We start from the raw sequence: 25,812 nt of genomic DNA, 5'->3' as shown, positions 1-25,812 counted from the left end.
GTGGGTTTCTATCTGGCCTGGTGCTTATCTATTTAGCGATGCCAGCTGGCCAGTGAGGCTCCAGGGATCGGCTTCTGTCTACTTCCCCAGTGCTTGGGTTATAATTGTGTAACACCATGTCTGGCTTCTTATATAAGTGCCAAACATTAAACTCAAATGCCTATGCGTTCTTGTCATTCCCCTTTACTGGTTGAGCAAAATCCCCAGCCATATAAAAAAAATAAATAAATATAAATAAATAAAAATTAAAAAGAAAATCTGATACATTTTATGATATAAGTTAAACGCATGAGGATTTTTTTGGCTTCTTAGGAGATGTGATAGATAATTTAGTTAAGTAGTGAAAAGGCAGAATCTGTTAGGATAGCTATTCTGCAGCTAAAAATATTCTACTTAATAAGGTATTCTACCTCTGAGACAGAGGCTTAGATGGCCCTACTGATTCTTTTACTTGTCAGTGAATGAAGAAAAGTAAACAGAGAAAGAAGAGGTTTAGAAAGTTGGCATTGATTATGAAAAGCATCTCTGACTCTAGGCATATAAAACTCTAAATATAAGTAAGAAGACAGTGGAGATTGGAGATAAGAAAACAAAGGCAAAGGAAAACCTGTGTATACATAAGACAATCCTTATTACAGCAGAATGTGCAAATTAAATTAAAAAAAACATATCTATCTCTTTAAAATGAGAATCCAAATAATGAAATTGAGTCCTTTCATGGCAGGACTGAAATAGACAGAAATGACTTTCTCACATGCATTTTTATCACCCCTGGAGTTATCATTTGAATTCTTTCAGGCTATAAAAACAATACGTTTCAACTCATTATGCAAAGAGCCTTCAAACATTTATTTCCAATGATTTTGTTTCCCAAAATAGACAAAATCCGATACAAATCTCATATCCAATTAATTTTAGGCATATGCACAGTAAATATGTCTCAGATTCATTCAAAATTCACTCGTCCCTGAAAGTAATTACAGTTTGGGCAGCTAGGTTTGAATGTCTAATAGAGAACCACAGAAAAGTAAATTAATGAACAAATCCAAATATATTTTTTCCTTTTAACTATTTTAGCTACTCCAAATTAGCCATACTGCACCCCTCCCAACTGGCTGTTTTTTCTCATCATAAGTCCAAGAACACCAAATCAAAGCCATGTAGGTTGTGGTATACTTGAAAACACAAGTAAAAAGAATTTTCTTTAATTGAAAATAAATTCTTCTCTAGAGCAATACATCCCAACAACAGTTTTCTCTCCCTTCACACCTCCAAGCCATTCCTGCTATCCCCCGAAACACACATTTCCCAGATTCTCTCCCCTTCTGTTTCCTCTTCAGATAAGAACAGGCCTCTAACAATGACCAATGAAAAACAAAACAAGATAAATAAGACAAAGACAAAGGCTGGACAAGGCAACCAACATGAAGGAACCAAAAAAAAAAAAAAAAACTCCCAAGAGGAGGAAAAAGAGCCAGAGAGACAAGGTATCACACTATTAGAAATCCCACAAAAACACCAAGGTAAGTGCCATACCACACAAACAGAGGACCGGGTGAAGATCTCTACAGGTCCTGTGCTTGCTGCTTCTGTCTCTGAGACCATGTGTGCCCCGCTGAGTCGATTCAGTGTACCACATTCTCTTGCTATTTTCCATCCCCTCGACTCCTAAAGTCTTTGCTCTCCCTCTTCCATAGGGTTTCCCATCTCCAAGAGGAACATTTGTATTCCTTGAAATGATCATTTCAAGTAGCAACACGTTTTATACAATGGGTGTTATCTTAGTGAGTTAGTGACTCCATAACAGAATACCACATGCTGTGTGTATATATATATATATTAAAAAAAAAAAAACTAATTTTCTCACAGGTTAGGTTGGAGTCTGAAATGTTAGGATGAAAATGCTGAAAAGTTTGGACTGCTCTGAAATTTCTCAGGCTTACCACTAGCCAGATCTTTGCTGCCTGCCCCAGGGTTATTCAATGCATGTATGTCTCTCTGTGGTCACTGTTGTATATCCACATTTCCTTTTCTAAGGCTACTAGTTATATTGGATTACAGATTAACCTAAACATCCCATTATAACTAAGTTAGTCCTTTAAGATAATATTTCCGCATATAAACATATTCTGATCCAAGGGAGGTTAGGAATTCCACATGTGAACTTGAGTCAATAGAACTCCCAAAATACAGTACTGCAACACACACACACACACACATGTATGCACACCCATATACACATACACACACATATGTGTGTGTATATATATGCATATATATGTACATATATATATATGAATATAAGAAATATACAGCAAAATATGCTTATACACAAATCTTATAACATTTTATACAAGGGATTTGAGCATCAGGAGATTTGGATATACAGGAGCTATTACATATATGTATACATGTATATTTATATACTATACAGATAATTCTCTTTGTTTTCAAAAACTATATACTTACAAGTAACTGAGTATATGGTGCTCCAACATATAGGTAAGGCTACTTCAGCAAATAGCACCTCAGACACATTAGCTTTTACAATGCATGCCAGCCATAGATTGTCATCTGAAAAATCCATAGATGAATCCCCTATTTTCCAAACTATGGATATCCCTTTAAAATTTTCTTGGGTGACTTTATCTATGTATTAATGATGTTCTTCCTTTTTCTTCTAAATGTATCACATTACTGATTAATATTAATTCATACCTGAACAAAGCTGATATACATTATAGATTTACATCCTAAGGATCTCAGAAATATTGCCACAGAATGATATTCTCAAGAAATTACAGGTTGTTTTTCCTTCATAGGTCTCTTTTACATCTTTCTTAATGGGTGTAGGAGGGCTTTGCTTTACAATCCTTTTTTGTGGGACTGTGATAGGCAGCCTATTTTGAATGAATGGGGCTTGCTCCAGTGATCCAGTAGAGAAATCTACAAGGGACAAAAAAGCCACATGCCCAGAATCAGATGCCTGAAACCACAGAGCCCCCAACTCCATAATTCTGTAACTATTGGTCACACAGACAATGTCCCAAGCTTCTGGAATTCTGGCTAGATTATACCCCAACAGTTACCTGACTATAGCCAAGTATGTTCCTCCCCACAGTTACCTGGTAACAGCAAGATAGCCCAGCCCACTACAAAAGGGGCTGCTTGCCCCACTCCTTGCTCTCTTTAAGCCCTCACCTTTCTTACTCTCTAGCTCTCTCATTCTCTCTCTCTCTCTCTCTCTCTCTCTCTCTCTCTCTCTCTCTCTCTCCTTTCCCCCCCTCTCTCCATGTGGCAATGGCTGGCCTCTCTTCCTCTTCCTACCTTCTCTCCTCCCTGCTTTTCTACAATAAATCTCTAAAACCACAGACTAGCTCTGCTCATCAAGGCCCACCATGCTTGAATGATGGGATAGGCTTTCCCCTAATGAGCAGCATCTAACCTCCTGCCAGAAGGCCTTCCTATGCTGCAGCCACAGCCGTACCAAGGACTCTTGCCAGTATGGGAACCATCAAGCACCCCCTGCCTTCTCCTCCCTTTGGCTGCAGGGCTCAGTACTAACCTGGAGCCCCTATTCTGTTCTCAGGTCCTCTGTGGTATCCAGAGTGGGATGTCGGAGGCTGGGAACCTGGTGCCTAGGACTGCCCCTTGTCCACCACCCATAGAACTGAGATTCCGTGGCTTCCCACAGTCAGACACCGCCCCTTCCCCCTGGCTGGAACTCTGGAGGGATGTGGGTTCTCTCCCACTCCTCTCTTTTCCACACACACCATGGCCCTGTACTTTTTATGTTGTTTTAAGAACATTTATGTAAAACCAGAGTTTTTACAGATGTCAGAGCAGAGTTATCAAATTTCAATCTCCAATGCCTTCCCTAGTAGAAGTTAATAATCAGTGATGGGTAAGACCATCTTGAAAACCTTCTCATCATCCTAAGACAGGCCACAAATATAAGATTATCCGTGTGCCAGTGAGAGGTAAGGGCTGGATTTTCAGATGTCAACCTAAGACAGGCACAACTTTCTGCTCCGTGATTGATAAAGTCCCTCTTATAGATAAAAAAAAAAAAAAAAAAAAAAAAACAGATAAGATTCTCTCAGAAGTGGATCAACCTAAGACAGGGTATGAATGTTAGGCTTCATGTACTGATGATGGGTAAAGTCCAAACTTCTTGAGAGCACACCTAAGACAGGCACAGTCTTTCTTTGGCTCCTATCGATTAAAAAAGAGAGACATGCAGGGAGCACATACATAATGATGACTTTGGCTGACTTCTTGCTTGTGATTAATCATGAATGTGTCTGCGGGCATGTCTTTTTAGTTAAGATGTCTGTGCTATCCTGCCCAGTTCCTCTGCTTATGCATATGTCCTTGAAAGACTGTCCAAGCCTGAAGGAAATGGTCTTGGTCAAACATTGATACTGTGTATCACAAACTCACCACAGAGGCATCTGTGGTCATTGATTATCTTTCTGGATTGCTCATGCTTTGGATTGTTTGCCTTTCGAAGACACTGAGAAAGTACACTTGCTTGCTGGTATGGTATTAACCAGCAGCTCTCTCATGTCTGTCTGTCTCTTCTTTTTCCAATCATTCCTATAATCATCCTCACTCCCCCTGTCATGGATCCCACACTAACTGACAGTCAAGCTCCAGCAAAAAACAAAAGTACACAAAATCAGATGGATATGGAAGAGGAGAGGATCAGGGAAGGGTCGAGGGGATCAATGATTGTGATCAAACTACATTATACAGAATTCTCAAATCACTAATAAGCATATTTTAAAAACTAAATAATAAAACAATGAGAAAAGTAATTATGACAGTGCTTTAAAATGCTGTTTATTCTTCCCTTAGAATTTAGATCAGATATTTAAATTAATACCATATAGATCTGTCAATAAAATAAAGAAAAAGGAAGACTTGCAATTCAGTTGAGTTAGCCTATCTCTATGTCTTTCTTCTTCAGTAAAGCACATTATAGCCACAAGTATATGTCTTTTATCCTTCATTCCATTTTATATAAAACATTGTTCATAATTTAGTACCAGGAACAATTATGCTATAACATATATTGATTATATTTGCCTCTCTTGCAGTAAAGTTATTAGCAGGCTAAAGTAGGTAATGGTATATTTTACATTATTCCTGCATTATTCACCTTGCCTTTAAAGAGTTGACTGCTCAGTTCTAGATTATTTATGCTGTTATCTGAGTTATCAGAGAAATAATTTCAAAGGTAGACTGCTTTATGTCACATCTGCACAACCCCTTAATATCTGGATTAAAATATTTACACATATATCTAAATTATTTAAAGAGAGATATGGTTAACTTCTACAATTGAAATTCTAGACTTTGTAGTGTATGATAAACCATTAGCACCTTTTGTATGCCACTGTAAAATACACTAATACCTACTTCAGTATGCTAAAAAAACTCTCCATAATAAAAACTAAATAAAAATATTAATAATAATGAAAGTTTCATTTAAAAACTAGAATTTATTCATAAATGACAGAAGAAAGTACTGTGTATTTTTAAAGCTCTGGAGAGCTGAGATGCAGGAGTTCAGTAGGTAAGATTGGTGCCCGGCAGCATACAGAAAGCTGATAATGATCTGTAATTTCAGAACTAGAGGATCCAAATGCCTCCTGTTTCTCAGGATACAAATGTTCACATGTACATACTTTTTAATACACACACACACACACACACACACACGTATGCACACTCACACACACACAACAAATTTAAAAACAAATATCTAATGCCCTTTGATAAGTTATTATTGGAAGTCAGTCATTTTTTATGTGCTATAATTTATGTACTTTAAGACCAGATTCCTGAGCCAATCTATGCAAACCTATGAAACATATTTACTAATCACTATGCTTTGGCTTAGCTGTAGACTTCACAATCTTGTATAGGATAGCTTGGGTACCTAATATCCTAACATGGTATTCTGTATTCTATGTGTTTCTGTATTCCACAGAACTCATAGGAAATTTAGCTGTACCACATGCATGTATGTTAACTGTCAGTGATCATTCTGGGCCTGTAAAGACTCACTACCTATAGTAGCATCTTTAAAGAAAGTAAACAATGTTGAAAATGCACTAGAAAAGACACATACTCTACAATTTTCTAAAGCAAATCAAATGCATGATTTTTTTCCCTACAAGACAAACATTGTATGTTTCCCTACTGAAAGAACTTAGGAAGTTTGGCTATGGATATACTTAAGCTATTATTTTACAAACATTCCTTTGGAGCCTTAAATTATGAATATATTAGTTAAACCACAATGACATATTTCCTTTGTGTATTTACAAAGATGGACACATTTAATTACTAAAATATCCTTATAGGTTCTTAGTTTTTCCCTCATTCTAGTCAAATTAAAGAGTGCTTGTGTGAGGGGCTGAAGAGTAGGCTCAGTGGTTAGGAGTACTTACTCCCTGCTCTTCTGAAGTACTGAGTTCAATTCCTAGCACCCACACAGCAGCTCACATCTGTCTGGTGCCATCTTCCAGTGTACAGATGTAAATGTAGAAAAGGTACCCATATACATAAAATAAATAAATTGAAAAATGTTATAAAACCAAAAATATTACCTGTATGATAAAATACCTTTATGATGATTGTATATACTTTTATGTATTAGGACTCTTGAACTCCAGACAGTGGTAGCATATGAGAAGGTTCTGGAACCTTTAGAGGGAGCAGCTTTCCTAGAGAGGCAGTCATTGATGGTTTGTAGCCCCAACCCACTAGCTGCTCTTCTTTTCCTTCTTGTACGTAGATGAAAATGTCATCTACCAGCTTCCTTCTCTTTCACATGCCATATTTTTTATTATATTTTATTGGTCAGAACTAGACATGTGGTGCTACATAACTAATGACCTAATTGATCAATGGGAAATCAATGTGTTTGTTTTATCATGGGAGAAAGCTGAATTTCCTAATCAGAAGTAATGCTCCTTTCCAGAAAACAGGAGATTTAAAACACTGTGACATGGAAATATCTGAGAGATTGCAATGTCTACCACCCTCAAACCAGCAAGTTAATAACTAAATACTATAATCAAATAAGTCCTAGACAAAATTCTTAATACAAACTCCTCATGAACCCAAACTGATATTGTTCTGAATGAAATATTTTTTTATAGTTCTGTCTCTCTTAGTTTGATGTAGAAATGGGCAAAAAGAATATGTAATCTAATACACACTATATATTGAGGAATGACATCATCAAACACTTCTTTACATTAAACATTTCATACACTAATTTAACTTGTATCTATTTTAAACTAGTTCCAGAGGTATAAAAAGACATTGCAGTATGATTCACTATATTACCTGAATTTGATTAAGATGTTTTGGGACTAATCTGGGGTAAATGTATTCAATGTTCTAAAGATAGGATCACTTGGGAGAGATGGAAAGGTAATGTGTCAAACATTCAGTAGTTGCTCTGTTTTTATAATGAGTGATAATTAAAAGCTAGGGGAGAAAGTCAATGAAATGATTCCAAATGATATTCTGTTATTCTTGTAGACAGAAGCCTGGAATAATCACCATCACAGAGTTTTCACCCAGCAACTGATAAGAGCAGATGCAGATTCACACAGCACACATTAGGTAGAGCTCAGAATTCCTACAGAATAAGGGGAGGGAGGGTTCTAGGAGCCAGAGGGCTCAAGGACACCACAAGAGCAAGACTTGCAGAATCAACTAACTAGGGCTCATAGGGGGCTCAGAGAGACTGGGCTGACAATCAGGGAGACAGTATGAGTCTGACCTAGGTCCTCTGCATAAATGTTACAGTGTGTAGCTTGGAGTTTTTGTGGCAGTACTTAACAATGGGAGCAGGGGCTGTCTTTATCTCTTTGACCTGATTTTGGGACCCTTTCCATCCTAATGAGTTGCTTCATTCAGCCTTAGTGTGTGGTTATAGCAAGTTATATTGTAACTTGTTCTGCCATGTTTGTTTCATTCCTCTGGGAAGCCTGTTCTTTTCTTAAGAGAAATAAAGGAGTAGATTTGGAGGAGAAAAAGGTGGGGGTAAGGACTTGGAGGAGAGAAAGGGGATGTAATGAGAGAAGAAAGAAAAATAAAGGAAGGAAGGAAGGAAAGAAGGAACGAACAAATGAACAAATGAATGAACAAATGAAGGGAGAAAAGAAGAAAGAACAAAGAATGGAAAAAACCCTTGAGTGAGTGAGATAACCTAGACCCAGAAAGACAAATGTGATTGGTGTCTAGCCTAGTCTTCCTCAGAGAGGAGTCACACAGCAAGCAATGGGAGTAAATGCAGAGACTTGAAGACAAACACGAGGCAGAGGAAGGGAACCCCATAGAAGAGGGGGGTGAGGGTGGATTGTAGGAGCCAGAGAGGTTGAGGATACCATGAGAACAAGGCCCACAAAATCAACAAAGCAGGGTTTATAAGGGCTCACAGATACTGAAGTGACAAACACTGGTCCGGTAAGCAGCTGAGCTAGGTCTTCTGTTTATACCTTATGGTTGCATAGCTTGGTGTTTTTGTGGGACTTGCAACAGTAGGAGTTGGAGCTGTCTTTGACTCTTTTACCTGCACTTGGGACCCATTTCATTCTACTGGGTAGCCACAACCAGCCATGAGATGAGGGGAGATGCCTAGTCTTATTCATCTTGTTAAACCATGTTTGCTGGATATTCTGCTGGGAGACCTGCTTTTATTTTTATTTTATTTTATTTTATTTTATTTTATTTTATTTTATTTTATTTTTATTTTTCTATAGCATATGACCTTTTCTCTATAGTATCCACCAGCTTGAAGAAGACAAGAGAATAGTCAAAGAGTATGGTCTCTGTAAGAGGAGCTCAAACTAACTTAATTTGTCCTTTTCTCCTGAGGTATGTCCCAGAACATAATGGCCCAGGGTTGCAGAGGAACGGTCCAGGAAGCCTCAACAGGATATCTCAAATGAGGACAGGAGTTGGCTACCTCCCCTGCTCCAATCTGGCACCATAAAGACAGCGGCCCAACCATCAACCCTAGTAAAAAATTATTATCCTGACAGTCAGGCTTCATTCCTTGTTTGACCTTATAAGGACCTCCACCCCCACCCTACAGCCCTTGAGTATGCAGATGAAGCATCTTTCTACTTCTCTGTCCTGGCTAAATGATGCATAGCACACAAACCTTGCCCCAGAGACCCTGGCCATCCCCCAGGGGCATAAATATTCCTTTCTTCCCCTCAATAAGAGGACCTATTGTCTGAAGCTGTTCTGTGCATGTGTGTACTCATCACCAAGATCCTATACTGCACCTACCTGTGCTAGGCTAAGCTTCTCTCTCTTCAGTCAAGCTTGGTCTACAACAGGACTGGCTACCCTCCGAGGGGGAAGTGGACACAGACACAGGGCAGCTCTGAGGTATATAGTAAACAATACTCGATAAGGAGAAATGGGGCAGCTTTTGAGGGGATTGTGTTAGAATGAAACTACCAGCCTCTTTGCATCCTGAGAGGTAGCTAAATCCCCCAAAAAAGGTGTACTAACTCTCCATGCTCCGTTGTATCTTGTGAGACTAGGCCGGGGCCTAGCAAACACAGAAGTGGATGCTCACAGTCAGCTATTGGATGGATCACAGGGCCCCCAATGGAGAAGCTAGAGAAAGTATCCAAGGAGCTAAAGAGATCTGCAACCCTGTAGGTGCAACAATATTATGAACTAACCAGTACCCCGGAGCTCTTGACTCTAGCTGCATATGTATCAAAAGATGGCCTAGTCGGCCATCACTAGAAAGAGACGCCCATTGGACATGCAAACTTTATATGTCCCAGTACAGGGAAACGCCAGGGCCAAAAAATGGGAATGGGTGGGTAGGGAAGTGGGGGGGGAGGGTATGAGGGACTTTTGGGATAGCATTGGAAATGTAATTCAGGAAAATACGTAATTAAAAAAAAACTTATGAACACTGGGTAGCTTTCTATGATGATTCAAGTCAAACTGTTATGTGTGTTGGATTCCTAACTGGGAGATTGCCTTAATCAGATTATCCAGTGGGAATGTCTATAGGACACTCTTGGTTGATGACTTATGTAGGAGGGCTCACCACTTATATAAGAGATATCACTGCTAGGCAGCAGGTCCTTGACTATATAGGAAAGCTAACCGAGCAAAAGCAAGAGAGCAAGCTAACCATTAAGCAGTGTCCTCAAGGGGTTCCCGCATCTGCTAAGGCTCCAGTTCACTGACTTCCCTCTGTGATGGAAGGTGACTAGGAACTGTAACCCAAACGCTTCTTTCCCTCCCGTGAGTTGCTTTCAGTCCTAGTGTTCATCACTGTAAAGAGAAAAGCAGATTGGTACAGGAGCCATCCTGTGAACACTCATCCCTTCATCTGAATCCATCTCCTCCCTACAATGAAATTCAATACCCACAAACCTGTGATGACTGTAAACTGTTGTCACCACTAGAAATTCAGTGACATAGAAGAAAAGTGAATGTTATGGACTCAAGAAGGTGAATAACCAGCTTTTAGTGGACTAAAAAGCTGGCTTTCCATGAAACTGGAAATTTCAAGAGTATAATAGAGATAAGTTTAGATTCTCCTGTAGATATATTGATTAGAGCACTGTAATTTTTAAAGAAATTGTGATAATCATAGCAAGCAATAGTTTACAAGGCACTATAAAACTGAACTAACCTATAACAGTTTCATGGTGTCTTAAAAACAGGACATCAAATAAAAATAAATTGAAGTTTAATATAGGAGCACCGGATCCCTTAGAAGGGTATGCGAAGAGTACGCTTATGTGGTTAAATACAGGACAGAAGATCAAAACAAAGCTGCTACAGGAAGACTTGATCTACTGCCATCTAGTGGAAATTTAATTTTTATTTATTTTATTGACTACCAAAAACAAATCTAATTTTCAAATGCTACAGCTTGTAAATAAAACTGTGTCAGTTTCTTTCCTCCTGTAGAGAGAGGTTACACTGTAACCATAGCACCCCTACTCTGAAGTCCTAAATTGAATACAATCAAGGAAGTTACACTTTCCAATGTTTTATAGTTTGACTTATAAACTTATTTATTTTAATGGCCTTGCTTATAACAAAAGAAAAGGATGCTGCTGGAAGATCTCCCCTCAGCTACATTCATCATCTTGAGAATGGAAGCAATAAACATGTTGACTTACCAATTTTGCTTGAATAGCTGGTGCCTCAGCCACAGCAGAACATACCCTCTTCTCATAATCATTCTCTTTGAAATACTGTAGAGGCAACAGGCTTTAAGTCCAGCTTTCCTTGATCAGAGCGCAACGTTGACTTCTCTTTAAAGTGGGTTTAGGACTTTGGCTTTATTTAAAATCAATTGATCCTGCTATCTTTTTCCCTTATAGTATTTGAAACCTCGGTTGGAACAGAATTGAAAAATAAATCAGGAGAAGTGGGCCTGGGGCTTTAAATTGTAAACCTATGATGAACGATATATTTTCAGCCTTGAGCCCCTCAAAAGTCATGGTGGAACGGGAGCGCGTGCATGGTACTCCCGCCCCACTTCTATAGACTTAGTATTAGAAGCAAAGGAGACAGTTCCATGTACTTAGAAGAGCTGTTGTTTAAGATTTCTAAAACATACTATCACTTTGAGTGGCAGGTAAAGAAGTATACTATTGTCCCAAGTGAGTGTTTGACCCAGGAAACTATGCATTTCCCTAGCTGTACTAACTTCCTGTTCAGCAATAGGATGAGTAAGCCAACCAGGAAGCAACTCCGAGGGGGCAGTCACAGTTGTTTGGTTTTTCTGGCTTACCCTTTGAAGAATGGAAGCTGGTCATCGTTAAGAGCTAGAAAGAAAGAGCAGATTTAAGGGAGCGACGATGACACAAGAGGAAGGAGACTCATTAACTGAACAAGTTCCTTGATTGATGGAAGATACAGTCTTGAATCCTAAGAGGAGATAGCACTTCCACAGGAGCAGGCAGTGGGTGTCCACATCAAAGACAGCACTTGTTGGACAAATTTCATGTGGATTTTACGTGCAAAGAAAATATTTTTGTTGAATTTTAATGAGATCTTCATATTCGATCTCTATTAAGTTTGTGTGTTATAAATTTGTAATTTAAACATCAACGTTTTAAAGTAACTATCTTATAAATTCATTGTTTTTAATCCATGGGTGTGTTCCTCATATGAATCTCTATAGTATTATTACTTCTAGGCTTAGAATGAAGATATACAAGTGATAATAAATGAAGTTTAATAGTTTTTAAAAGATGTATAAATTTTTAAAACATTCTCTTTAGCCCAAATAATTTAGAGTTTAAAATTATGTATTTTCATTTTTTCACATTTAATTTTCAAATTTATGCTAGAGAAAAATGTTACTTTTATGACCAGCACTCTTTCTAAAATTGCAATTTAACAAAATATGGTTCTTTTTCTGAGTCAACCACAAATTGCTCAGTGAACTAGGACAAACCAAAGATCAGTTCTTTCCCACACTTCCCTGAGCACGTTTGAAAAAATAGTGGAATTAAGCCATTATTTTCAATCTGTGTCAAACTCTGAATGGTTCTGGGTTTATGATAATATTGTTCTCCTCTTAAATAAGCATGAATTAGTATATAAATTGCTTATTATTTCCTTTACACTCATGAGTCATTAAAATTTTAAGATATTCAGAGGCTTTATGGAGATCTAAATAACAGAAGAGTATACTACCACAGCAGATAAATAATACTCAAAGATGCAGGATGCATTGTAAAAGATGAATTATGAATCTTGGTATAAGTGACAATAACCAGTCTTGATTCAATAAATGACAAATAAGTTTTCTATTCACACTGAAAAGTTAGATAAACAGCAGAAAATATAACAACTACCAGGAAAAAAATGATTTCCTAAGGTCCTTACTTACTAAAGGAAATATGAAATCACGGACAACTTGCATAGTCACTACAGAGAGACTGGACATTCAAGTAAGATAATGAATGGCAGAATGGAGAATGTACCCAGTAGGAGTCCATAGTCCAAGTTAATCTACTCTATAAATCAGATTTATTGTTTTTCATCCACAGTCCAGGGGCTGGTGCAAATTCGAGCACACTAGTTATTAAAGGCACGTATTCTTTGCTCACACATGTAATAAGACAACAGAATCTTATCAGTAAAATGTAATGCTTTATTCTTCCCTCATTATTACCTATGGTTTACCTTTCTGTAATTCTAATTACTCATAATCCATGTCAGTTCAAAGGTGTGACCCCAAAGCAAGCATGATAACACATATATGAAATTTCACAACTAAGTAAGAAGACAATGAGATCAAGGCCAGATGGCAGTGAATCGTGAAAGAGCAATGGGTCTCAAAAGTATTTATATAAAAGCTCAAGATATAAATAATCTGTAATTTTTAAAATGTTCAATATAGGTAGTAAGATGCAATATTATAGCACCCACTACACCCTCCCGTTATCTGAATTATTATTTTTCATATTTGCTAATATTCGGGTTGTATACATCTCTTGAGCACTATTCACTTGCTAGCCATTTTTGATTACCATGTGGAATGGTGTGGGATCTCAATGTTTCTGCTCAATGATTGCAAACCGCACAACTAGCAATGTGTGTGGAAATGTTCATAAAGTATATTGTTATAATAGCCTATGATGTTATAGCCTATTAGTTATAATACTAGTTGTTAATATTTTGATATGTGTATTTTATGCATTAAACTTTAGGTATACATATGAGGAAAGTATATCTGCTTTAGTTATTTGTCTTCTTGTTATGATAAACCCAAGAGAAACAACTTAAGAGTTTGGCTCATGGTTTCAACAGAATAGTCTATCATGGTAAGGAATGACAGAGCAGTTCACTAAGGTGCACTGCTGTCTTGGCCATACCTGAATTCTCCACAAGCTGAAAGAACTCACATACTCTTTCTTTCAAACTGGCAGGTTTCTCAGATCTTTTTTCTTTCAATTCTTTTTTTTTAAGAACAACATATTTTTTAATTAGGTATTTTCTTCATTTACATTTCCAATGCTATCCCAAAAATCCCCCCACACCCTCCCCCCGACTCCCACTTCTTGGCCCTGGTGTTCCCCTGTACTGAGGCATATAAGGTTTGCAAGACCGATGGGCCTCTCTTTCCTATGATGGCCAACTAGGCCATCTTCTGATACATATGCAGCTAGAAACACAAGCTCTGGGGGGCCGGGGTACTGGTTAGTTCATATTGTTGTTCCACCTATAGGGTTGCAGATCCCTTTAGCTCCTTGGGTACTTTCTCTAGCTCCTCCATTGCGGGACCTGTGATCCATCCAATAGCTGACTGTGAGCATCCACTTCTGTGTTTGTAGGCCCCTGCATAGCCTCACAAGAGACAGCTATATCTGGGTCCTTTCAGCAAAATCTTGCTAGTGTATACAATGGTGTCAGTGTTTGGAGGATGATTATGGGATGGATCCCCGGGTATGGCAGTCTCTAGATGGTCCATCCTTTCATCTCAGATATTTCATGCTTTGATTTGTTCTGGATCCTCATGTGAAACTGGCTAAGAGCAGTCAGGCCATAATCAGATCATAGTTTGAATTCAATGTCATGTTGAACTTTCTTACCCCCTAAAATAAATTAGTCCAAACCTTTCAATCAAATTTAACTCAAAATTTCAGGACATAAATAGTATTTGTTCCTTAACAAATGTAAGTATTATATTATTCTTTTCCAAATATAATCCTTCCTTTCATCTGTAACATTATGAGCATAGTTTTTATCCTCTCCTTCTATCAGCATTTTGGTTTTCCAAATTCTCAACAGAGTCAATCATTAAGTTCTGTTTGCAGTTTTCTGGGGCTCTTCTAACAAACGTCTCCGGTCTCTTCCACAATCATCACACACACACACACACACACAAATGCCTAAGATTCACAAGGATAACAATCCAATGCAAAAAAAAAACCAACTTCTTGAACCAATTTTTTGGTGTTAGTTACCTTTTATCATCCAAACAAAAACAGGGGCAGAAAGTTTATTATGCCTCATTATTTCAGATGAAACAATATCAGGGAATGAATGATGAAGTGGCTCAATGGCAGCAAGAGCACAGGGTTGTATTCTCTGATGTGATGGTTAAACTGCAGACAGGACAAGAAGTAGAAATTGGCCACAAACTCTCAAAGCCCACTCCCAGTTATCCACGTATAGCTGATCACATGACCTTCCTAAACAGCAGAAACAGCAGAGATTCAAATTTTCAGACACGTGATCCTGTGGGAGACATTACATGTCTACATGGTAACAGTATATGTAGAGATTGCTAATATTCCTTATTTCAGGCAACTACTGTAGGGTTTGTGATAGTTATTTGTCAGGTTAATGGAGTGGAAACTATTGTAAATGAGCATTATTACTATATGAAGAGCATGTAGAACCACATGTGTCATGAGACATGGCATTCATCTGACTTGCTTTACCCTTATTCTTCAGCACACACAATAGTGTATCAAACATAGATATTTCTGTGGAGGCTAGTTTTATGTCCTCTTGATGTAAGTTATAGTTGTCAGAGCAGAGGAAACCTCATTTGAAAAACAACAGAAACAACAACAACAACAATCCTTAATATCAGGCTATATGCAAGAATCTTCTTAATTAGTGATTGATGGTGGAGGATCTAACCCATTGTGGGTAGTTCCACCTCTAGGCTGGTACCCTGGGTTCTATAATAAATCAGGTAGAGGAAAGAAAGCTGTAACCATCATTCCTCCAAGGCCCCTGCATCAGCGCCTGTGCCCAGGTTCTGTCCTGACGAAGTTCCTGTCTCGAGTTCTTCCCGTGATGAACAGTGATGTGGAAGTGTAAGCCAATAAGCCCCTTCCTCTTCAGTCTGTTTTTTGGTCATGGTGTTTCATCACAGCAATAGTAATTCTAACGAAGATGATTTTCAATCAGTGTTTGATGAAAAATTTACATCCCAGATTTTTTATTGTTGCTGTTATTAGTCTAGACCAGAGTACTCGTGAACACTGATGTAAATAATGGGTGAGCTTAAATCAGTGTTATTTCTGGCATGACCAACACATATTTTTGAAACTTATTTATTTCTTACCAGTAGTTGTGGTACATGACAGGGTTATGCTGAAGAGGTAGAGGCATAAGCAGAGTTTGGGTCTTAATTTGTGTTTGAAGACCATCAGAGCTACAGGTGGATGGACTGGAGATGTGACTCAGTAGTTCAAGCAATTGCTGTTCTTTCAGAGGACCTAAGTTACTTTGCTAGCATCCATGTCAAGGGGCTCACCTGCAGAGGATGTAATTAATGCTCCATCCTCCAGGAGTGCCTACCCGCACATAAACATATCCATATATAGACGCATACCTACATATAATTAAAAATAATAAATTAAATTTTTAGAGTTTTTAAAATAAAATTTATTTATCCATATAGTGACAATAATAATTTCAAAGCCAAACAGAAGTTACATTTTGCATTATATGAATGTCCTTATTGAAAAATTAAGCACAGAAGCTAGATGCTTAGCTCAGAATCTGAACAGTATATCTGGTACAATGACCATGTTTGATTCCTAACATCTAGAAGGCAGCTCACAACTATTTGTAACTACAGCTCTAAGGATTCTTGTCCCTTTTTGGATCTCTATGGGCTCTTTGTCCATCTGATACACAAACATGCTCTCAAGAACACACACATACACACACAAACACACACAATTAAATAAGTATTTTTAAGATTCTTTAAATTACATATGAGAATGTCTGAAAATATGCTTTTACTAGAATGCCCAAATTTTACTTTATGTTATACATTGGCTATATGATTCATAATTTAAATGAATGAAAAGAACCGTAAAAGGTGACCATGATCTGCTATTAAACAGAACTATCCTGAAAAGGGAGTGTTTGCCCTCTCCAATATGCTGAAGCCTATTCCTAATAAGGGGTGTATCCATGGGAGAGAAATTACAGTTAATGGATTCTAAAAGGTTAATTCAATCACAGAAATCATAATTAAGTGAGCTTAGTGAAAAATTTAAATACTACATGTTCATCAATGTAGCGGTATAACAAGTCTCAGGTCAACCTGACTACACAGACCAGCCCTATCTCAAAAATTAAAAGTAAATTAAAAGTTAAGTATATCCTAATGCCCCAAAAGGATGCTCAGCACCATCTCTGGTGGTGTTTTATAGGACATTTTCTAGTTGCTATAAATAAAAGGATATAAGAGAGTGTTTTAAAGCAATAATGCCCCTACGATACTAAATTAAATGGAGTGTGAGGACTGGGAAATCAGTGGGAAAATCTCTTGCTGTGCAACCAGAAGGACCTGAATTGAGATTCCCCAGCATACACATAAAACAAAGGCACAGAGATTCCTTTTGGTGGGAGTTGGAAGAAGATCATTATAGCTCATATCTTGCTAGCCAACCAGTGTGCTCCAGGTCCAATGCAACCCATAGCTCATAGAGAATAGTTAAGGAATATATGTGATGACAACATCTACCCTCCAGAAGCATGTCCACACACAAGTAGTGCATGCAACACTCCCACAAAAAAAAAAACTAATACTATACATATGCAAATTGATGTAAAAAATAAAGTTATAGTAATAGTTTGCTTTTCTTAGACATATAAGCCAACCAATTAAATGCATCTATATGATGGCAAATTTAGTCAAGCTCTACAGCAGTCACACCACAAAAAAAGTTAAAATCCCAGATAGAGTTTAAGGAAGTAATAAAGAAACTTAATAGAGAGATGCAATTCATTTTTTAATGTCCATGTGTATCATTACTACTGATTTTACATGTTTGACATTGAAAACCTGCTTGCCTTGAGGTCAATCATCAGCATATGAGATTCTCTTACCCTTACAAATATTTTTAGATTTTCAGAGATGGAATTTAAGATAAAAGTGTAGAGGAATAGACGAAGATAGGAGGAGAGAGGGAAGAAGAGAGAGACTGATAAGAGAGAAGAGGGATGTATATTTTACCTTTATAAATCAATATGAAAACTTCTGTGCTCCTCATTCTTAGGGTAGGATAAGAAAGCAATCTAATGTAATTAACTTGCCCTCATAATTCCTTGAATCCAGTAGAACTAAGTTTTGATTAGAAATATAAACAAGCAATTTGTTATTCTCCATTATGCTAGAATTTACAAGGACAACATTTTAACATCCTCTTTCTTTCATTAACACTTGACCATACATACATCAGCTTTAACCAGGATTTCTTATTTGTGTCTTTTCCCAATAAGAACCAAAATTACTATAGGAAAGTTCACTGGCACCAAAACTCTGGTCACTGAATACCAGATGCTCAGACCGTGGTTAAAAATTTTAGGGATGCCATTGACTAGGGGCCTAAACTCTATTCTTTCTTTAGTCCACTTGTCTTAAAGATTGTTTACTCAAGAATTCTGAAAAAATATAGAAATAAATGGTTCCCTAAAGTTTACATGTAATCTGTGATGCCCATAATTTTTAAGTAAACATAAATGTTAAAGGAAAGAGAAAGCAAATTGAGTTGATAAAATTATGCTACCATCACTAAAAGATACTACACCTTTTAAGTAAAAAAGGGTAAGCATTTATTTGTTTTAATACTACCATGAACACAATAAAGGTTTGGATCATCAGTTTTTTTAAGGAGGGTGCTACTATAGACATGAGTAGACTGAGCACAGATGTCAAGATCTAAGGTAAGGGAGTCTAGAATCAGGACCAGGCATCTGGCCAGGAATTCTGTCATTGTAAACCTCCACACTACTCAGTAGAATTCAGTGGTCACTCCATAGTAGTAGATGGAGTTCTTCACATCAGGACCTCTTATTTTTATTGTGTACACATAAGCATTCACACATTTCTTAATTACTCACCAATCACGCACTTTCTCCATAAACTGAGAAAGCCATGAAATAATGTGCTGTCATTCTAGCCCACAAAGAAGTAATGTTTATGTTGCAGGACTTTCCCTGTCCAATTGCATTAGTGCATAGGAGGCCTGTGACTGGAAAGGGAAAATGGAGGGAGCTAAGAGTGGCAGAAAGAAAGAGAGAGAGAGACAGAGACAGAGACCGAGACAGAGATAGAGACAGACAGAGAAAGAGGGAGTATCAGGGAAGAGGAAAGGGGAGAATGTAGCCAAGGTGATGATTTAATAAAGTTAGAATAATTGGGATAAAGCATTTAGCATTATCAATTGGTTCTGAAATTATTGTATTGGCATCTTGTAAATTGTGATTTTATTGATACATAAATCTGATTCGCTCTTTATAAGCTTCAAAAGTTTTGATTCTACCGGGTAAATGGGTGTTGAGAAAGCTGATCATGGATTGCATGGTGCAATGAGTGGTAGCAAGAGAAAGGGCCCCCACCAGAGAGTTGACAGGCAGAGAGACTGCCAAGTTGAGTTCAGCCAGCAGGAGCCTTGTGGCCTGGTGGGGCCAGAGAGATGGCAGGATGAGAGAACCAGGAGCATGGCAGTTGACAGGTTCTTTTTGGATATTTCCCACAACATGTTTAGAAATGTAAAAGTAAATGAATCCTAGAAGAAAAAATACTAAGAATTTCTCAATAGAGAATTATGAAGCCAACTTGAAATCACAGCATGACTCTGAATATTACTAATGAAATCTCAACACCACATGCATGGTTCTACTGTCTGCCAAAATAAAAAAAGCTCTGCTTCCGAATTTGTTGGACAGCAGTATGGAGCTTTCAATATCAGGAATTCAGATGAACAGCAGATAGTATGGATTAAAATCAAGTGAAAGTCATAGGGTTCAAAACTATCAGTTTTCTAGATTTAAAAAAAAAAACGATACCACAAATTATACAATAAAACCAGGTACTTTAATTTGACCTATACATTAACATATATTTATATGAGAGATTTGCATAATGCACAGAAATAACAATGTTGAAAATTGAAGTTGAGAAGGTGAGGTTTACTGTTTGCACATTTTTCTGGAATATGATAGGGGGAATGTACACTGTGTATGTACATTGTGTGTGTGTGTTTTCCTAAATATAACTTGCCCAGCCCATATGAAAGCACACCAATTGGTTTTCCAACACCCAGTGGTCGGAATATATATGATATGCATATATATATACATATATATGTTAAAAAGAGGTCTGAGAATTTGAAACAGAACATGCAGGTGTATGTGAAAGTGTTTGGAGAAACGATGGTAATAGAGAGATTATATTATAACATCAAAAATTTACCAAAGGGTGCATGCTGCTGGTATAATAACCCTGAACTGAAATAAGAACTAAATGAAATATAGCAGAAAGTGAGGCACATGACATACAACCTATCCACAGAAAATAGCAGCAATTAATCCTCATCTTTTTTTTTCTTGTATAGTATCTAGGCATGCAAGTCAAATATCATACTTATGAGATGCAAGATGTTAGTTTCAGTCCAAAGACACTTTATGTGGCCCAACATATTGAGCACTGTGCTTAACATTGATTATGTTCCCATGGCTGGATAGAAAATGACACCAGACTACACAAATACTTTAATCCAGTGTCATCTAATACTTTCCCAAATTATGAACAACTGATTTGTCCTTTGTCCGTTTATCTAATAATGTGCCGGCATAAGTGTTTATCCCTCCTTTCATAAGTCAATACTTAATTTTAGAACAAGCATCACAGATCATGATTTTTAAGGGAAGCAATGTAAGGGGAGAGATTCCATTACTCCTCTCTAGTCTATCACAACTTTAATAAGTTTAGGAAGACAATAATATTCAGGGGTCACGTCTCCAACCATGGAGTAGGTCAATCGCTCTTTGTGCAAGATGCTTCACATCAGTCTGCCACTCTCTGTGCTCTGACCTAGAGCTTTGTAAACAGAAGATGCTGGGAAAACTCTCCTCTTTTTCCTGTCTTCCAGGAGTATTTACTCCAAGTAGCCACAGGTTGGTTCCCTGGATTCAAAATCTTCAAACTCATCTTTAACAACTGTCTAAGTGGCAATGCTTCATTACAGAGATAGCAGGAGGTCTTAGTAGAATAAAAAGGATCCAAACCAGCATGATTATCTATTTTAAAGCTAAACTCACAGAACCCAAACCTACTTAACCAATCTTTTACCTTAATATGAATTAAATTAATAAAAGCCACAGGGAAGTTAACCTAGGTATCAGCTTTGCTTTTTTTGCGTGTTAGTTTAAAAAAGAAACAATCAAAACTATAATTACTTAATGAATATTAGGATAAATGTACATATTACACTACAGTACAGTTTTTTAAAAAATAAGATTTAGCCTTCTTCTTCATCCACCTATAGAGCCCAATATCAGAGTGATCAATTTTATAAGCAAATACAATTTACATTAGTCCTAGGCTATTACAGAATCCTATCTTCCGGATTTTTAAAATAAACATCATTGGGCAGAGTAAAAGTGTATTGGTCCAGTCCTGCAGTTCAGTCCTAGTAGAAGCTACTAGCTCAGGCTTTTCCAGGAAGCTGAACAAACATATTTAGAGCTGAGACATTTTTCTTCCCTTCTCGTTTATAAAATATACTTTTAAAAAGCTGATTTATATGCATTTTTATATTTTTCCAAATATAAAAAAGATATTCTAGATTTTCTATTTTATTTCCTTTACACAAGTAGGAATCAACACTGTGCAATGGTTTTTCAAATTCTAAAGACAAAAACTTCCTAACAAGTATTTAAATATTTAAAAACTTCCTAACAAGACACATTGTTCACCAAGGAACTAATTGCAGTTTATCAGGAGTACTATAGCCAAAAGGGAACTTATAGAGAAATGCAGCATAAAAATAAAATATGTTTAGCCTTATATTATCAGGCTGTGCTAAAACATCTAAAAATGCATTCAAATGGGCATTATACTAGATTACAGATATAAATGACATGTACTAATTTTGAGAGGATAAAACTCAAATCCATGAATCCTGACCTTTTGAACTTCAACTTTAATTACTCAACTTTCCCATGTAATTAACTAATTCATGTAATTAATAGTAGAGTTTGATACCATAATTTTCTTGCCATAGTTACTTTGCAATTTCACTAGACGAAGCTTACTCTTTTTTGAGCATCAAATTCTGTGAGCTTAATTTTGCATTTGAAACACAATGAAATACATTATTAAAAACACACACAACAACAACAAAGTGTGTTCCTCTTTTCTGAGCCTCACTCTGAGTGTCCACTGAAATGAATGGCACAGTGTAGATACGGAAAAAGCTGACACCCACATTACCCAGTAGCTGGCAGCATGATAGCAATCTCCGTAATTCTTGTAATTTCTCTAATGATTTATAATATACTTATAATTCATTAGCTGGAATATGAATTCCAAATGTGGGAATATAAGTCATTATTCTAAGACCTACAGGCTCAAGGTCAATTCAGTGTGGTCTCTGCCTGTAAGGATCTCGTTACACAAATGTACACATGTGACTCTATAAAGCTGTTAACAGTCACAAATGCAGATATGGAGGTACAAAGACAGGCGTGGAGAAGGGGGAGATTTGGCCATGATTTACAGAGATTTTACAAAAGGCGGACTTAAGCAGCTGCACGGAGCAAGCAGAGAGTTTGATGGTTAAGAAACAGAAAGATGCTCCATAGAGAGAAATGCCAAGGTGCCACCTCAGCGTTTGCTTTTCACTGGTAAGGAAAACAGAGAGAAATTCGGTGACCTCATCATGTTTACAACAAGAGAGTCAGAGCCCAGTGCTGTTAGTGGAATTAACACTTAAGGCGGAATGGCTTTTTCTCCACCACTTCTTCGCCTCCCCGAGCAGAGACAATTCCTCTGCCTGAACTGTGGGCTCCATCCTCAGCTAACGCTCCATTTTGCCACACCCTTTATAGGACCCGGCTAGGATATCCACAGAACCACACAGACAACCATGTCCTCACCGAACACATGATATTTTAGTAGTGTCTAGCCAAGCAAATGCATTTAGGTGTAATCGCTTGTTCTCCCTCCACCCACTTACCCATCAATTCAAAGAGATGGGAGTTTGAGCTGTTGTCACCTGGCATGCGCTATAAAATTTTGATCCGTTTCTTTCAGCCTTCCACTTTCAGGCTTCAGTTTTTCTAGCTTTCCCAATTCTAAGAAATCATAATTCATAACGAGGGGGGAGGTTGCAGAATTTTGGCTGACAAGGTTGTGCAGATGTTATTCCTTAAGGGGGACAACTGTGACTGTCCATGTGAGTAATGGCTGTGAGGCGGCTAGCAGCCAAAAGTTCTCTTATACCAGAATGTAGAAACCATTTTCCTACTGAGAGAGGGCCCCCAGTAGGATAATATATTATTACACATGATTCAAATTACGGATCTGCAGCAGGGGAGCTCATGACTGATTCAGGACCGTCGCCCCCTGAATACACATGACGGGATGACGGAATGCCTCATGAATTAAAAGGGCATGGGCTTCTTGTCTAAACCCTTCATGTGGCTATGCCTATCATTGTGCTCGCTAAGCTTCTTTTTAAAAAATCGTGCACAGTTATGAAGCCTTTGTTGGTGTATTTTAAAATTCCATGTCTTTGAATAATTATATCCAAAACATTCTTTTAATAGAAAATAGACAATGGACTTTGGCTATCAGTTCTAGACAACCACATGCCTTTCATGGCAACAACGTATGAAATATATGAATTAAGAGAAATCACACTAAAGTCTGTCCCAGTTTCACTCTTTGGGAGTCTGTAAAGCAAATAGAAATCTTCTCAGACCACATGTTTCAGACTTTTTAAGCCATCTATCTAACAAAGTACGTTATCCTGACCAACAAAACACAAATGTGCGAGAAAACATTGTACTTCCAAATGTCTTTCCGTAGATAAATGAATTCCTTCGTGACTATGATTTCATTTGCTCAACTCTGGTTATATAATGATCCCATAAATTCGCTGGAGGTATTGAACTATAAATGGAGAGCAGGCATTTTCAGAGAAACATTAAAGCAGCCGTTACATATTATGCCTCCTGAGAAACAAATGTCCCTGTCATATCTGAAATAATATGTAAGCTGTTCCCTGCACTTCTTTTCAAGCTGGTTCTTGTATTCAGTATTTCTAGTAAATGGATGCAAATCAGGTGCATTGTGCTGCGATGGGAAGGGAGAGATTTGTTCAGAAATGACCTCAGTTCTATTCATTAATAAGATGACATGTTGGCTGAGAGCAGTGAAGGACAGAATAAAACAAGAGAGAACTTTCTTCTATTTGACAGATGTACATAGAGCTTTTTCTTGGAGAAAGCACTGTATGTAAAAATGGCCACTACAACATAAAATCTAAAAACGTGAAAGGGACCTCCAAGATGCAGATTGCTTGGAAAAAAATCACAACGTCCATGGCAGCATACCCCCCCCATTCCCTATTACATTGTACAGCAACTTGAAGAAAACACATATTTCATTAGAGTTGCAACTTGAAGAAAACACGTATTTCATTGAGAGGGGGAATCTAATAAACAAAAGTTTGGGATTGTTTTCTGAGAGTTTTTTTTTTCTTTTTAAGAAGGAGAAGATAATATATGCAAGACCCAAGCAAAATAGCATTGTACTTAGAGCCACTTCTGTTACTGCAGACATCAGTTGGAGACTGGGTAAGAGCTACCAGAAAGAATGTAGCCACATTTTCACATAGCGATTTAAATTATGCCACCAGAATAATTAATGGAAGGACTAATCTGGGGGAGGGGAGGGTATTAGGAAAAGGGGGAAGGCTATGTTAAACAAAGTTCATTACTGCATGATGTAAATGAGTTTCTCACCAATGATGTCACTGATTGGCTGAGCTGCAGGACTGGCTTCGAGCATGGCCGGATTGGCTGCTAGCTCTTCTGGTGCCTGCCTGCTTGGGCAGCGGTTGAATTAGATACTTTCTGTCTCTCTTGTTGTCGTTTGAAGCAAATCTTGTTCAGCCCAGCTGTGTCTCCATAGTAGTGGCACCCTAAGAGAGGCTCTCCCTCCTGCTTCCCACAGCTCTTCTGTGAGGCCGTCGTTGCTGTGTGAATACCAGCCCTTGGCACGAAGCCCAGACAGCGTTCTCAGATCCGTCTATAACACACACATACAAAAAAAAGAAAAATAAAAGCAGTTCTTTCATCTGAATTGCATCCTAAGGAGGATTAAGGCTTCTATTGCTACTGATTTGTGTTCTTTCAATTTGATGGTTAAAATCGTTTTTGAAACACAGTATCTTCTTATCTGCAGCAGAATACTATTGGTTAAAATTGGATAAAAAAAAAAAAAAAGATGAGGGAATCCCCCTTTTCCCCTGTTTACCTTGATTACAGAAACATACTTCTTCATTTTCTTCCTAATCACCATAACTGATGCTTTTGGTCCCCTACTAGAATTTTAAACTCTCAGCAGATTTCTAATTACAGCCGAGTCATTATTTTCAGGTTAAGACATGGGATCTTAATTAGCATTCTTTTTTTAGCTATGCGAAATGAGACAGGGCATGAAGCAGAGATGATCTATGGAGAGGCAGAGAGAGGGAGAGAGAGAGAGAGGAGAGAGAGAGAGACAGAGAGAGAGAGAGAGAGAGAGAGAGAGAGAGAGAGAGAGAGAGAGAGAATCTGTATAGCTTTTCCAGTTGAGCTGATACCCCCTCTAAGCTCTCCCTCCACCACCACCTCCACCACCCCCCTTGCAAAATAATGCAGTCATATGAACTTTACCAGACAATGGAGTACCTACAGGCTCTCCCCTAGACAAGTCCTTTATAACAAGCCAGTGCTATGTGCTGCAGA

The 25,812-nt window shown here is 37.7% G+C and overlaps 1 long non-coding RNA gene across 2 annotated transcripts in view; it reads right to left on the bottom strand.

Moving 5' to 3' along the window:
- The window catches only part of LOC110311497 (uncharacterized), a 463,301-nt gene extending 438,172 nt beyond the window's left edge, over positions 1 to 25,129 (bottom strand). The window contains exon 1 of one of the 2 annotated variants that reach the window (XR_015045734.1): positions 24,826 to 25,129. This is a non-coding gene — a long non-coding RNA (uncharacterized LOC110311497). The remainder of the gene's footprint in view (positions 1 to 24,825) is intronic. The other variant, XR_015045735.1, reaches the window with a different exon arrangement.
- Between the last annotated feature and the right edge of the window lie 683 nt (positions 25,130 to 25,812).

This window comes from Mus caroli, unplaced genomic scaffold (assembly GCF_978045245.1).
Source record: "Mus caroli unplaced genomic scaffold, Mus_caroli_1 scaffold_17, whole genome shotgun sequence".
In the NCBI taxonomy this organism is placed as follows: Eukaryota; Metazoa; Chordata; class Mammalia; order Rodentia; family Muridae; genus Mus; species Mus caroli.
The sequence above is the reverse complement of the archived record's forward strand: the minus strand, read 5'-3'. Positions and strand labels throughout refer to the sequence as shown.